The sequence below is a fragment of the Macaca mulatta genome, chromosome 15, assembly GCF_049350105.2.
Source record: "Macaca mulatta isolate MMU2019108-1 chromosome 15, T2T-MMU8v2.0, whole genome shotgun sequence".
In the NCBI taxonomy this organism is placed as follows: Eukaryota; Metazoa; Chordata; class Mammalia; order Primates; family Cercopithecidae; genus Macaca; species Macaca mulatta.
Genome location: NC_133420.1, coordinates 12,484,815 through 12,500,769, shown reverse-complemented (window position 1 = coordinate 12,500,769; position 15,955 = coordinate 12,484,815).

Here is a 15,955-nt window from a genome sequence, read left to right as displayed (position 1 = left end):
CCTGGAGAAACCTGGCAGGGGCTGAGTTGGGAGAATCAGGCAGGGAGATGCCAAGTGAAGAAAGTGAGGGACTGGGTATGAGGGGCACTAGGGCACAGGGTCTGCTTCCCCTGGGGAGGTGGCAGTGAGACTTATAGTAGCCAAGCCCCCACAGGCACCACCCTGCTGCCAGGCATGTGTGGTGCCCATACCCACCCCAATGGCTGCAGGAAGGTTCTTCATCAATAAAAGGAGAGGACGCACCCACACCCACATAGGCATTGGTGACCACACACATCAGAGAAGAAAATTGCTGCTGTGTGCAAGGTGTGGGGAAAGGGGCAATGTCCCCTTCCTTCCCATGGTGGGTCCAAAATTACCTGTTCCTGCCAACACCCCCACCCCCAACTCCACAAGCTGCTGACCTCCACCACAGTGCCATGCCACGTGCCAGGAATAGCTCAGCGGTACATCCCAAAGGGTGTTATCCTGGAGTGGCTGTGCTGGGCAAGGGACACATTTCCTAGTCACAGAGGTTTTCTTTCTTTACCGCTCACCAGCCCTGTGTCTCCGTTTCCCCCACTGTGGCAGTGTAAAAATCCCATCTTGAAGACTAGGAACTCAGAAAGGTCACCACACCTGGTGAAATGGGGGTGAAACTCCCTGTCTTGAACCTCTTGCTCCAGGACTGATGTCCATTGGGACATGGCCAGGCCAGCATCCTGGGGAGGGCTGCATTCCCTGCCTGGGGAACCTTGCTCCCAGTTAGGGATCACTGGAGTTGAGGCCCCTAATGGATTGGGGGAGGCACAGGGGTATAATGGAGGTAGCCCCATCATACAGGCCTGTGTAGACCCCAGAAAGCCAGCATTGAGTTCAGACTCTTGTGTGAAACTGGCCACATGAACGTATTTGGGCTTTGGGGTGTGATGAGGGCCTGGGGTCAGGGAACAAAGTGTTCTGGTTTGGACACGCAGGAGGTTCTCTGCAGCTCTCTCAGGTACAGGGTATGTTGCTAAGTATATGCTTTTAAAAACCCTAGGAGAAGGGGGCAGCTAGAAGGGACTCTGAAGTCAAGGGCATGGTCCAGTCTTACCACCTCCCCAGCTGAAGACATGCTGGAGGACAATTCTCCAGAATTTCATAACAAAGAAGAGAAAAAGGAAATCAAAAAGACCTGGAGGATAGGCAAGCTGATGAGGGCTGACTGGGATTACCCTGCCTAATCCTCAAAACAAGCCTTCCCTATCTGTCCTCTGGGCCAGGTGAGGAAACAGGTCACCGTAGGACATTCAGACCCTGGGCAGGCAGCTGGCAGCCTGGAGCCCAGGAGGTGCAAACACATTTTCACTAAGGCACGTCCTGCACAGCCCTAAATCCATTCAACCTTGAGTCAATACAGCACATGCTTCTGTGAGCACAGGGTTGGGTCTAGGGTTACAGATTAACAGCATCTCAAGGGAGAAGAATTTTTCTCAGTACAGATCAAAATGGACTTTCTTATGTCTTCGTCTTTCTCCATAGACACAGTAACAGTCTGATCTCTCTTTCCCCCACACAGAGAGTGTCACCACTATATGTCAGCCACCGGGGGACAGGCTTCAGCTTACACCCACCTTCCAAATTCCACCCTCTCACCTTGGCAGAAGCTGGCCAGGAATTGGGGCCAATGGATGGGTGGGATCTGCACACGACACCGTGTTCAGGTCCCCATGACGGCTTCACACATGGGTGGTGGCCCTACAGTTCCAGGTGCCACACATACGCCAGCCCCTGCTCGGGCCCTGATCTTTGAGGAGGGGGAGCAGCAGAACCCGGGCTCTGACCGCACAATGCCACTCACACCCACAGACGATTCTCCACACAGTCATCATATCTCGGTCCTGGCCACCTCCCCCTGCAGGACCTCAGCTCTTTCCCGGGACTCACGTGATCCTTCCTCACATGCAGCTCTGGTAGGATACATTGATCTGTACCCAGGGGCTCTGAGGTGACAATGGTCACGCTCATGCAGAGTGCAAGGGCACAGGCTGGGTGCCCATTGTGGGGACCCTGACTGCAGCACTCCCAGACTATCATCGGGCATGTTGGCCCCCAGGCTTAGCTAGGTCACCAGCAGTAGGAGTGCACTGCTCTGGACTCTGCAGGAGGAGGACAACTGTCACCACATCTTGATGTTCTCCTGCTGGTGTCACTCTGTGCTTCTCATCTCCTGGTTGTAGGATTCAGGGCAGACTCTCTGAACACCTTGTGGGAAATAGCAGAGTCCAGCAGAGAAGAGGAGAAAAGCCCAGCTGCAAAGATAAAAAAAATGGCAGGTGTGACATGGGCCCGCATTCAGATTCTGTATTTAGATGAGGTCTTCCGGAACACTTGCTCTCATTGGATAATACTTCAAATATATGTGTGTGTGTATATATATACATATACGTATATATATATAAATATACATATACATATATACAAATATACATATACGTGTGTGTGTGTGTGTATATATATATATAGATATATATATATATATTTTAGATAGAGTCTCACTCTGTAGCCCACGCTGGAGGACAGTTGCATGATCTTGGCTCACTGCAACCTCCACTTGCCGGGTCCTGGTTCAAGCAATTCTCCTCCCTCAGCCTCCCGAATAGCTGAGATTACAGACATGCGCCACCATGCCGGGCTAATTTTGTGTACTTTTAGTAGAGATGGAGTTTCACCATGGTGGCAAGGTTAGTCTTGAACTTCTGGCCTCGGGTGATTCACCCACATTGCCCTCCTAAAGTGCTAAGATTACAGGCATGAGCCACAGTACCCGGCCCATTGTGGCAGCTTAATCACAGAGGAGAAGAAGGCCCGGACCCAGCACGAAGATGATGAAAAGGGGTAAGAGCAGTTCTCTCTCCTATGGTGTGGCCAGGCACTTAAACTTTCAACATAAGGGACACTAAATAGCTTTCCCAACAAAAACAACTGAGATGTTGGATAAAACCTACCAAAATGCATCTTTTTTTTTTTTTTTTTTTTTGAGATGGAGTCTCGCTGTGTCACCCAGGCTGGAGTGCAGTGGCCCGATCTCGGCTCACTGCAAGCTCCGCCTCCCGGGTTTACGCCATTCTCCTGCCTCAGCCTCCGAGTAGCTGGGACTACAGGCGCCCGCCACCACGCCCGGCTAGTTTTTTGTATTTTTAGTAGAGACGGGGTTTCACCATGTTAGCCAGGATGGTCTCGATCTCCTGACTTCGTGATCCACCCGCCTCGGCCTCCCAAAGTACTGGGATTACAGGCTTGAGCCACCGCGCCCGGCCTCAAAATGCATCTTTGTAAGTGCATTACTGAGCTGGCAATGAGGGATAGAATCCACAGCAGTCAATAAAGAATTGGCAGGAACTAAAGTGGAATTTTTTTTTCCCTTTAGACAGTTGCACAGAGGATGAGGCATCAGAAACAAAACTGTATGTCTCTCCAAAATCAGGTCAGAAATCTGACATCTTAGACTTAAAATGAAAGCCCACCTCAGAGCAGGAGCAGCGAGGAGAGCAGCTGTCCCTGCATTGCTGCTGGGTGGAGGGAAAACCCTGACCCTGAGAACCGACGAGAAACAGTCCTCCAGGAGTTCATGCTGGAAGACCTGGAGAGCATGGGTCAAATCGACGTGGCACCAGGCGGCTGCTCACTTCACCTCTACCCCATGTGAGTGAACATCTTTGCTGAAACAATGCAACCCTGTCCTCAAAACATCTCCCCACATAAAATTCCAAGGAAGATAAGTCCGTGTGCAAAAAGTTACAAAACTTAAGTCAACAAAGTACTGTGGATACATCCAATAATTCAAGAAACAAATTCAACAGAGCCACAAAAATTCAAAAGGTGGAAAAGATCAACTGCTGGCAAAGGATCCACTGCTGTTGCTCCTGCTAAGAGACTGTATTTCATAAAAAAGTAAACACGCCCCTCTGTGGCCTCACACTTGCCTTCTCAGGCATGTCTGCCCCAGAAATGCCCTTGCACTGTCTTCTCCAAGAGACACGTACGGGGCAAGAATATTTAGGCTGTGATTGTAGAAATAGAAAACACCTGAAAGCCATCCAAACACACCTCTATCAAGGAAAAAAGCTGGCATAGTCATATTGTGGAATATGATACAGCTGTGAAAATGAACTGCAGTTAGAAGCATCAACAATGAAAAATTAGAGTAAACAAAGGAAATTACTGAAAAATACACTGCTATTCCATATACAGTTCACAAACCATAACATATGACATTGCTTAATAATATACACAGAAATGATAAACCTTATGAAAAGCAAGACAAACATTAACACATTAGTCCTATGTCTGGGTGAAGAAGGGAGACCCAGGTGATCAAGGAAGGGCATATTGTAGCCTTTCAAGACAGTTGATACTAATGGATGATGACATCAGTGCAATTATTAATCTTTGGTATTATGCATTCAGTTTTGTTTGTTGGTTGGTTTTTGAGGCAGAGTTTTGCTCATGTAGCCCAGGCTAGAGTGTAATGGCATGATCTCAGCTCACTGCAACTCCTCTCTCCTGGGTTCAAACAACTCTCCCACCTCAGCCTCCCGAGTAGCTGAGATCACAGGTGCCTGCCATGATGCTCAGCCAACTTTTTGTATTTTTTTAGTAGAGACGGGTTTCACCGTGTTGGCCAGGCTGGTCTTGAACACTTGACCTCAAATGATCCACCTGCCTCAGCCTCCGAAAGTGCTGCCATTACAGGCATGAGCCACCGTGCCCACCCAAATTTTATAGACTCTTACGTGTCATATATTTCATAATTAAACATAAAAAATAAAATATTTACTGTAGTTTGTAAATGAAAGAGCAACAAAAATGTTGCAAACTTTTAAACATCAAACCTGTTGTATAGCTCATAATGACCCTCGTATTAAGCTGTGGTAAGTTCCAAGTTGTATTTCACTGTCATTTTCTGAAAACTAGGTGAACAGATGAAAAACAGAATTCAGTTTTCAAACAAGATATTAAGATAATGTTACTGGTTGAAGGTGTCCAGGTTCTTGCTGCCTTGAACAAAGACTTGGACACAACGCAAAAATGGAGCAAGGAAAGAATGAAGCAGCAAAGCAGAGATTGACGGAAAAGGAAAGCACACTCCACAGGGTGGGAGCGCCTGAGCACAGGGAGCCCGTTACTGAAGTCTGTGGGGTTGGAATCCCCTCTAGAGGTTTCCATTGGTTACTTGGTGTGCACCCTATGTAAATGAAGAGGAGGAAGTACAATTACAATGACATGTACTCGGTGTATGTCCTGTGTAAATGGAGAGGATATTTCCTGTCATAGCTCAAGAGTTTCCATTTGATTTGGTTCTCCGAAGTCAGGGTGAATCAGCCTTATGTTCCTGCCTCCAGACCCTTTTCTCCGGCCTCCGTGGAATGGATGGCAGGACATGGAAAAGTGTTCTGTCCAAATGACATGCCCCAGGGCACTGGCAGCTGAGGACGAGAGGGAACCACTTGGTGCCACTGAGGAACGCTCACCCGTGTCTCCACACCGCACAGAACAAAGTGAGTGTCCTTGTCCTGAACCCTCTGAAGTGAGTATCTCGCCTCAGGGCTTTCATGAAACCCTTTTTTGGAGAGGCTCCTTCTCTCTCCTTCTGCAGCCACAAGGCAGCAGGGATAGCCTCTCTCTCGCTGAAGTTCTTCTAAAAAAAACAAAGAGAATAAAAGAATAGAATTAATGTAATGAATAATAAAATAATGAAAATGAAACTTTTTTTACAGAAGCAGCTCTGGAATTTCATGTATTGGTGGCATTAAAAGCAGAAAATGGGCCTATAGGCGTGGTGGAGTGGCTCACGCCTGTAATCCCAGCACTTTGGGAGGCCGAGGGGGGAGGATCACGGGGTCAGGAGATCGAGACCATCCTGGCTAACACGGTGAAACCCCGTCTCTACTAAAAATACAAAAAATTAGCCAGGCATGGTGGCGGACGGCTGTAGTCCCAGCTACTCAGGAGGCTGAGGCAGGATAATGGCGTGAACCCAGGAGGCAGAGCTTGCCATGAGCTGAGATTGTCTCACTGCACTCCAGCCTGGGCAACAGAACAAGACTCTGTCTTAAAAAAAAAAAAAGAAAAAGAAAAGAAAAGAAAAGAAAATGGGCCTATTATAGAGCTCAATTTAATGGCAAAATTTAAGGAAAGAATAAAAAGACTCTGCTAATAATGATGACATGAGCTGCTCATATTGCCATTTTCTCTGGGAACCAATATTGGGGAGGAGGTGGGACCACCTGCCACCAGGCTCCAGGTGATTTTCAGGCTGTTCCCCAAAATCACTGCAGCCTCTTCCCCGCTCGTCCCTTGATGCTGCTGCCGTGCCGGGCGTCCTGTGTGGTAGGAGGCACCTCGGCAGCTTCCGGTGGGATGGGCTTGTGGCATTCTGAACCTGAATGCCGTGATCACTAGGAAGTGAGGAGACACAAGCAGGCAGGGTTCAGGGATGGAGCGGCCGCTTCTCAGGGATCAGTCTCAGGCCTGAGCTGGGAAGAATCCCCTTTCAGGACAATGGCTCCAGGCTGAGGTCAATGCTGTTTCTGTGCATTATGATGACTGACCTGCATCCACAGGGAAACGTATCTGGGCTCCTTTTTTCCAGGCGATGTTGGGAACACCTTGACATGGGCACTGGTGGATTTCAATTCCAGCCTTCCAGAAGCCACTCCAAATGGAAATTGAGCTAAGGGATGTAGCTAGAGTAAGTAAACAACTTTAGGTCCTGGACAACAATTTTCACATACAATATAGTGTGCAGGGAAAAATGAAGCCTCAGGACCCCAATTCACAGCCAAAAAGAAAAAAGCATTACGCTGGAAGCTGAATCATGCAAGAAACTGCCTTTCCTTTTGTTCCTAAGCGGATAGCTACAGATAAAGGGTTACGTATCTCCACAGGAAGCTGGTCTATGTTCACCTTATCTTATGTAAAGGAATGATTTACCGCCTGTGAGATGAAGACATAACTGACCATTCCCCACCTGCTCTCTTTCTCTTGCAACCTGAGGACGACCACAGGCTCCCTCTTTCCCCTCCAGCCCACCCTTTTCCTCCAGCCCACCCTTCCCCTCCAGCCCACCCTTCCCTCTAGCCCACCCTTCCCTCTAGCCCACCCTTTTTTCTTTCTTTTTTTTTTTTTTTTGAGACAGAGTCTTGCTCTGTTGCCCAGGCTGGAGCGCAGTGGCCGGATCTCGGCTCACTGCAAGCTCCGCCTCCCGGGTTTACGCCATTCTCCTGCCTCAGCCTCCCGAGTAGCTGGGACTACAGGCGCCCGCCACCTCGCCCGGCTAGTTTATTGTATTTTTTTTAGTAGAGACGGGGTTTCACTGTGTTAGCCAGGATGGTCTCGATCTCCTGACCTCGTGATCCGCCCGTCTCGGCCTCCCAAAGTGCTGGGATTACAGGCTTGAGCCACCGCGCCCGGCCTAGCCCACCCTTTTCATCCAGCCCACCCTTCCCTCCAGCCCACCCTTTTCCTCCAGCCCACCCTTTTCCTCCAGCCCACCCTTCCCCTTTAACTACTGAAGCCCTCAAAATCATCTTGGGAGGAAGGCACAGACCACAGACTGTTTCTGTGATTCCGTGTTTTTTTCTTCCAAGCATGTCCTTAACCTTGACAGAATTAACTTTTAAATGGATTGAGATCGGTCTCAGGTACCTTTTGGTTTACAATCGCATGCCTCAGCCATCTCACGGCTCTCTGGCCTTTGTCCTCTTTTACCAAAGGAGGAGGGTGAATTCCATGATCCTAAAACCCCTTCAGCTCTCCATAGGTTTCTAGGGGGACACAATTACCTAAGAGATTAGAGAGAGCATCCTAAAATAGAAGTAGACAGTATGTGGCAGTTAGGCTTCAGTTTGGCTGCATAAAACAGAAGATTCAAGCTAACAGAGGCTCACACATAGAAAGGTCTGTCTTTTCACATGAAAGGAATCTGAAGGCAGGCAGTCCTCCCCTGTGCACTGGATCTGTGATCTTATCAGAGAGCCCAGTTTCTCCTATCATTCCTTCAGGCACTTTGACTGAAGGTGGTTGTATCTTCTAGGTCACCTCATGGCCCAAGAGATCAGCTTTGTTCCTGCAATCACAGCTGCATTCAAAGCAACAGGAAAAAGAAAAAATAAAACAACGTCGTACTCAGTAGTTTGGCTTCTTTTAAGTCCTTTTGGATGTCCTGCTCAACAATTCTACTTATATCACATGGGCCAGAATGCACCAACATGGCCACATGGGTGTACAAAGACAGCTGGGAATTGAAGCATTTAGTGCAGAGCTTTGGGCAGAAGAGGAGGAAGAAATGGATGTTGAACCAACTGTTTCTGTCACATGGCGTTTTAGTTGAACTTGGAAGGATGAGTGGGTTATTCACAGACAGGCTTGGAAAGAGACACAAGCAAGGATCGTGTGTGGAAGAAGCACGTCGGAAATTCGCAGGATAAAAAGAGTCTCTCCCTCACTGTAGATTCTTCTTGCTAAAAACTCAAGGGCTTCTGAATTATTTCCATACTTTTTCTTTCTGAATTGAGAAGATTTACAATTCAATTATGTGTAACGCTGAGACATCATCGTCTTGGGGATTGTTTAAACACTAGTCTGTTTGGGTTGGGAAAGAGAAACCTAAGACCCAAGTGCAGGGGGAGGGAGTTTCAAGGTTCCTGGAACAAAATGCTGGAAGGAATTCAGGCAAAATATTCGATGGTCTTCTGACTGCTCTCTGGTGCCTGTTGTGAAGTCTAAAAGCTGTGATGCTCCCCAGGAATGGCTGTGTTCTGAAAACTTTTCCAGGAAAGTGTCTTGAGCTGGGCTACATTGTTAGCTCTCTACTTCACAGAAAGAGCCTTCTCGAAGTCCAGAGGGCACTTAGATAAGACGGATTACATGGCACTCAAGGTTTCCTCCGTGGTTTTCTTCCAGACATCTCTGAGGCATCAGAAGCAAGGGTCAACAACTCAGTGTCATAGAAATTTTAAAATGAATCAAATATTTGGATGCAAGGAGAAACCTTCAAAATGATGCCTATTATTTAGCATTTTATCTTCCACAAAGCAAAACAAAGCTATAAACTTCTCACTGTAACTGTGAGGGAAGAGAATCCTAAAACATTTTGTCTTAGCCTGTTTTCTGCTTCTCTTAGCAGAGTGCCTGAGACTGGGTAATTTACAAAAACAGAGATTCACTTCTCACAGTCCTGGGAGTGGGAAGTACAAGGTGAAGGGGTGGTGGGCATCTGGCAAGGACCTTTGTGCTGTGTCATCCCACAGGAAGGTGGAAGGACAAGAGAACATGAAGGAGTAAGAGGGGTCAAACTCATTTTTGTAACAGACCAACTCTTGTGATAAGGAACCCACTCCCCCAATAACAACATTAGTCCACACATGAGGGCGAAACCCTCATGACCTGATCACCCCTTAAAGATCCCTCCCCTCAGCACTACTGCATGGGGGATTCAGTTTCCAACACTTGAAATTTGGGGGACACTTTCAAACCATAGTAAGAAAGAAATGGCAAACATAAATTATTTATACAGTGTTTATCACTAATAATAAGGCATGCACAAAACATCATTTATAGTCTATATTCACTATAATATGTTGTGCTCTATTTTCATGTGAATTCATGCAAATAAATAAAAAACAAAGAGAAAGATTTTTGAGAGAGGTATTCAGAAACAGCACCATAACATTAGTTAAACTGAGAAACTGGTGGAAGTAATTGCTTTAAAAAACCTTTTTTATTTGCTGGTTGTTTGGAAGTCAGTGGTGACATTTCAAGGAGTTGTCATTGGGAAGGCAGATTTCAGGAGGCTTTAGTAAGAGTGCGTGAGGAAGATGGGGAAGGAAGGAGGACAGGTGACTTAGAAAGATTCTTGGTGGCAACTGGAAGTACAGAAATAGAATGGTGACTTCAGGGAGAAGCAATTCAAGGAATGTTGTGCTTTTGCTTCTCTCTTTCTGTCCCTCTCCCCATTTCTCTTTCCATCTCTCTCCCCATCTCTCTTTCCATCTCTCTATGCCTCTCACTTTGTCTGTCTCTGTTTCTCCCTCTCTGTGCCTCTCTCCTGGTTGCTCTGTCTCTCTCTGTCTCTTTTTAAGACTCTGTGTGTGTCTCTGTCTCTCTCTTCCCCTCATCTCTTTCTCCATCTTTCTATGTCTCTCTGTGTCCCTGATTCTCTGACTTTTTCTGTCTCTCTCTCTCTCTGTCTCTCTCACTCTCTTTCTTTCTTTATTTTTCCTTTCTTTCTTTCTCTTTCTTTCTTTCTTTCTTTCTTTCTTTCTTTCTTTCTTTCTTTCTTTCTTCCTTCCTTCCTTCCTTCCTGCCTTCCTGCCTTCCTTCCTTCCTTCCTTCCTTCCTTCCTTCCTTCCTTTCTTTCTTTTTTTTTCTTTCTGTCTCTCTCTCTCTCTCTCTGCGTGTGTGTGTGTCTCATTCTCTTGGTTTCTCACTCTCACTCTCCATCTCGCAGCTCTCTTTGGTTTCACTATGCAAGCTGACTCTCCCCACCTGATGATCCAGTGGTATTAGCAGGAACTGTGTGGACTACCCCCACCACCCGCATCCTGTGCCCATCCATGAACTGGGGCAGAGGAGAGGACTGATCTTGCTACTTGGCCTGACTGGACGTGCTGACCCTCAGGATCACAGGCAGTGGAAGGAGCAGCTCCTGGAAGGTCAGAGTGGGTCCTGTGATGGATGGAAGTGACAAGTATGTTGAGCAACAGAAATGACCAGCACTTGGTCTATGGCAGCAGGAGCTCAGAAGTGAGGAATCCTAGGGCCTTAAATGAGTGGCCCATTGTGGCAAAAACTTTTTTAAACAAAAAAATAGCCCCTTGGGCCGTGCGCGGTGGCTCAAGTCTGTAATCCCAGCACTTTGGGAGGCCTAGAAGGGCGGATCACGAGGTCAGCAGATCGAGACCATCCTGGCTAACACGGTAAAACCCCGTCTCTACTAAAAAAAATGCAAAAAACTAGCCGGGCAAGGTACCGAGCACCTGTAGTCCCAGTTTCTCAGGAGGCTGAGGCAGGAGATTGGCGTAAACCCGGGAGGCGGAGCTTGCAGTGAGCTGAGATCCGGCCACTGTACTCCAGCCTGGGCGACAGAGCGAGACGCCGTCTCAAAAAAAAAAAAAATAATAATAGCCCCTAAGGAGTGTTCCAATGACCACCTCTTAAGCAATACAATTGACCCGTGAACAATACAGAACTTAGGGGTACCAACCCACCATACAGTTGAAATTCGGAAAATAGCTTTTGACTACGCCAAAAGGAATTTACTAATAGCCTATTCTTGTGTGGAAGCCTCAGTGATCACGTAGAGACTCGGTTAGCGCACATTTTGTGTGTTATATGTATTGTATAGTGTATTCTTACAATAAAGTAAGCTAGAGGAAATAAAGCCATCATAAGGAAAATGTGTTTACTATTCATAAAGTGCCTCATCATAGAGGTTCTTCTCCTCATTCTTGCATTGAGTAGGCTGAGGAGAAGGAGGTGGGAGGAGAGGAAGAGGGGTTGGTCTTGCTGTCTAAGGGGTGACAGAAGTGAAAGAAAATCCATGTGTAAGTAAGTGACCCACACGGTTTAAATGCTGTTGTTGAAGTATCAACTGTTTGAACAGGGAGGCTTTGAAGTGATCTGTTTTTTTGTTTTTTGTTGTTGTTGTTGTTGTTTGATTTTTTTTTTTTTTCTTGAGACAGAGTCTCACTCTGTTGCCCAGGTTGGAGTGCAGTGGCGCAATCTTGGCTTACTGAAATGGAAGTGATTTCTTTTCAAATAGGGCATGGCAGGGAAAGGGGGAGGAAAATGGCAAAAGTCTGCCCCACAAACTCAGGACCAAGATCCCCAATTTCTTCCCTGGTGAGTGGGGCTCTCATTCCCTAGACCACAAAGTCTATTTGGGTTCAAAGACCACCAAGGCTCTGGGCTTGGTCTTCCAAGAGAAGAAGGTATCTGGGCCCTCCCAAGTGTGGGGAAAAGAAAGAGAGATCAGCCGGTTACTGTGTCTATATAGAAAGAAGTAGACATAAGAGACTTCATTTTGTTCTGTATTTGAGACACTGTTAATCTGTGACCCTACCCCCAACCTTGTCCTTGCAAGAGACATGTGCTGCGGTGACTCAAGGTTTAATGGATTTTGGGCTGTGCAGGATGTGTCTTTGTTAAAGAAGTGCCTGAAGGCAGCTTGCTGGTTAAAAGTCATCACCATTCTCTTAATTTCAACTACCCAGGGACACGTACACGGCCAAAGGTCGCAGGGACCTCTGCCTAGGAAAGCTAGGTATTGTCCAAGGTTTCTCTCCATGTGATAGACTGAAACAATAATGCTAAAAGGTTTATGGAGATGTTTGCATATGCATCTCAAGGCACAGCATTTTCCTTTAGACTTATTCATGTCACAGAGATTTTTGTTCGTATGTCTTACTGCCGATTTCCTCCCTACAATGATCCTATTGTCCTGCCACTCCCTTATCTTTAAGATGGTAAAGATAATTATCAATAAATACTAAGGGAACTCAGAGACCGGTGCCAGCGTGGGTCCTCTGTAAGCTGAGCGCCCGTCCCCTGGGCCCCCGCTTTTCTTTCTCTATACTTTGTCTCTGTGTCTTATTTCTTTTCTCAAGTCTCTCGTTCCACCTAATGAGAAACACCCACAGGTGTGGAGGGGCAGGCCACCCCTTCACCCAAGAATGCAGAGCTGTCCACCCCTGGATGAGTGACCGCAGCTCTGACCCTGTCCCTGGTCTGGGCTTCACTCCTCCTCCAGCAGGGGGCCGCAGCCTCAGGCTCAGGAGTTCTCTAAACCAGGCAACACGTGGTTGTGGGTGGGCGTGCTTGCAGGCAGAGGAAGAGGTCTGCAGCTTACATTAGAATCTCAATGTTGACACCCAAAAAACATAAAAGCTCCTGCAGGATGCTGGCATATACAACTAACAAGATAACACTGTGGGTGTACATCCTGGCACACAGGAAGAGCATTCTTGTTCATAGCGGTGGTTTCAAATATTTCAGTGAATTTTCCCTTGAATGCCTCAGTCGGGCGCCACTTCAGTTCAGCTCGGGCAGCAAGGGAGCTTCAAGGACTGGTAGTTATGAATTCAAGCTTGTACACAGTGACAGGTCACAGGTCTCTGGAAGATACCTGTCAATCAATATTCAGAGGTAGCATTGCATAACTGAAGCATAGGACATATCTGACCTCATCTGACATGGCTTAAATCATGATTGTTTTTCTAACTGGGAAATTCATGTAACTTATTTGCCAATAAAGAACCATCCCTCTCTCCCCCCATTTTCTGATGTAATGCTAGTCATTAGGGAAATGTTCTGATGATGTTCGTGAAAGAACAAACCAGTGTCTTCCGCTTTTATACCATCCTTTTCACACATACGGCTCTTGCTGTTTCCATGTGACACTAAAAGTATCGGGAGTGCCAGGAAGTCTCTTTAATCATCGTTCTCCAACGTGCTCAGGAGATGAAGTCATTCTGTGAAGTGGACTTCCGTTAACAACACTGAGAAAATGTCCTAGAGAAAGTAAAACTTGTAATGGCCTCATACTTTACAGAAATAATGCAACTTCTTTCTTTCATTTCTAGTTTTCAGGTATTAATTTTAATTGGTTCAGGGCAACCTGTTTCTGCATCAAAGTGTTGGGAAGCTTCTACCTGGTTTTATTTTGTTTATTATTTATTTATTTATTTAGAAATAGAGTCTCACTGTGTCACCCAGGCCAAAGTGTAGTCGTATGATCACGGCTCACTGTAGTCTCAACCTCCCAGACTCAAGCCAATCCTCAGGCCTCCACCACCCGAATAGCTGGGACTACAGGTGTGCCACCATGTCCTGTTAATGTTGTATTATTATTTTTTTATTTTTTGTAGAGACAGGATCTCGTTATGTGTCCAAAGCCGGTCTCGAACTCCTGGTCTCAAGCAATCCTTGTGTCAGCCTTCTAAAGCACTGAGATTATAGACCTGAACCACGGCACACAGCTGATTTATTATTTTATTTTTTCAGAACTCTATGCAACCTGATTCTTAATACGTAAGGAAAGAGAAGCCAGACAAAGGTGGAAGTAGTTACACACGATGTGAGTTCCATTTGGCACTTAGACAAGAGAGGCGGATTATAAAAATAAAAGATCCGCATGTCGCAGTTGGCTGTCGGCTTGGATATGGAATCCAGCACTTTTTATTTTTATTTTTTTTAGGAGATAGTGTCTCACTCTCTTGCTCAAACTGGAGTGCAGTGATATAATCATATCTCACTGTAATCTCAAACTCCTGAGTTCAAGTGATCCTCCTACCTCAGCCTCCCAAGTAGCTGGGACTACAGAAGTGCCATCACTCCAGGCTAATTTTTCTTTTTTTTTAATTTTGTAGAGACGAGGTCTCCCTGTGTTGCCCAGGCTAGTCTCAAACATATGACCTCAAGCAATCCTTCCGCCTTGGCCTCTAAAGCGCTGGGATTGTTGGTGTGAGCCACTGTACCCGGTCAAGGAACCAACCCCACCTGTTTTCTATATAAAGTTTAGCATCTAGATACAAAGCAAAATCATTTTGAAAGATCAAGGAATCTGAAGGGAAGCTGGTGGGAGGGGAATGGGCTGAAGGCAGCGTTTTCTGGCCTACGGTTTTGCTTATTCTTGGACTTTCCAAAGTCCTGAAAGATGCAGAAGGAAAGTGAGAAGGGAGGAAGAGGCAGGAGGAAAGGAGGAAGGCTGTGTCTCTGAGGTTGCAGATTAGTCCAAGGCGGCTCAGTGGCTGGGAAGGAAGGAAGGAAACCCCCAAGGCCGAAGGTGGAGTCAGAGTCCTGGGTCCAGCAGAGACTGGAGGGGAGGAGGGTGCTGAGAGCCAAAGACCTTCCTGCTAGCACTGCAACCTCTTAAACTGCTTAGGCTTTTATCCAAATTTGATGCGTCCGCATTTTGTAGACCTCCAAACCAAGTCACTGAGGGTAACCCAGGCAGGAAGGGGAGGATGATAGGAGAAGGTGCCCCATCTGATGATGCCCTTCTGGCTTTTATCCATTCCTGGGAATGACTCTTTCTCCAACTCGGAGGATGACCCTATGGGAGAATACAGTGGCGTGGACCAGCAGTGGAGAATTCCAAGTCCAAAAAACGATTGGCATTTTAAAGGAAAGAAAGAAATCATCCTGCACATGTGAAATATTGGGAAAAAAGGTTGTTACTAATAATTCTCAAGAGACCACTCTGGTGAGATTGGGTTTCTTGGGGATGTGTGGAGCAGGGTATATGTACCGAGTGGGCACATCCCGCCCTTCAGACTCCTCCCTCAACTCCTGTCTACTGTAAGAGTCAGAGGGCAGCTCCAGTCCTCATCTCCTCTGAGCGACCCACTCACTCATTCACTCACTTATTCATTCACTCGCTAACTCATTCACTCACTTACTCATTCACTCCTTCACTCGCTCACTCACTCATTCACTCAGTCGTTTACTCATTCACTCGCTCACTCACTCATTCACTCAGTCGTTTACTCATTCACTCACCCTTTTACTCACTCACTCATTCATTTACTCATTCACTCACTCATTCACTAACCAAGTCACTCACACACTCACTCATTCACTCACCCATTCACTCACTCAATCACTCACTCATTCACTCATTCACTAAGCCATTCATTCACTCATTCACTCACCCATTCACTCACTCATTCATTCCCTCATTCACTCACTCAGCCATTCACTAACTCACTCTTTCACTCACTCACCCATTCACTCACTCACTCATTTCCTCATTCATTCACTCAATCATTCACTCATTCATTCACCTCTTCACTCATTCACTCACTCACTCACTCACCCTTTACTCACACACTCACTCATTTATTGACTCATTCACTCACTCATTCATTCATTCACTCACTCACTTCTTCACTCACTCATTCACTTGTTCACTCATTGACTCATTCACTCA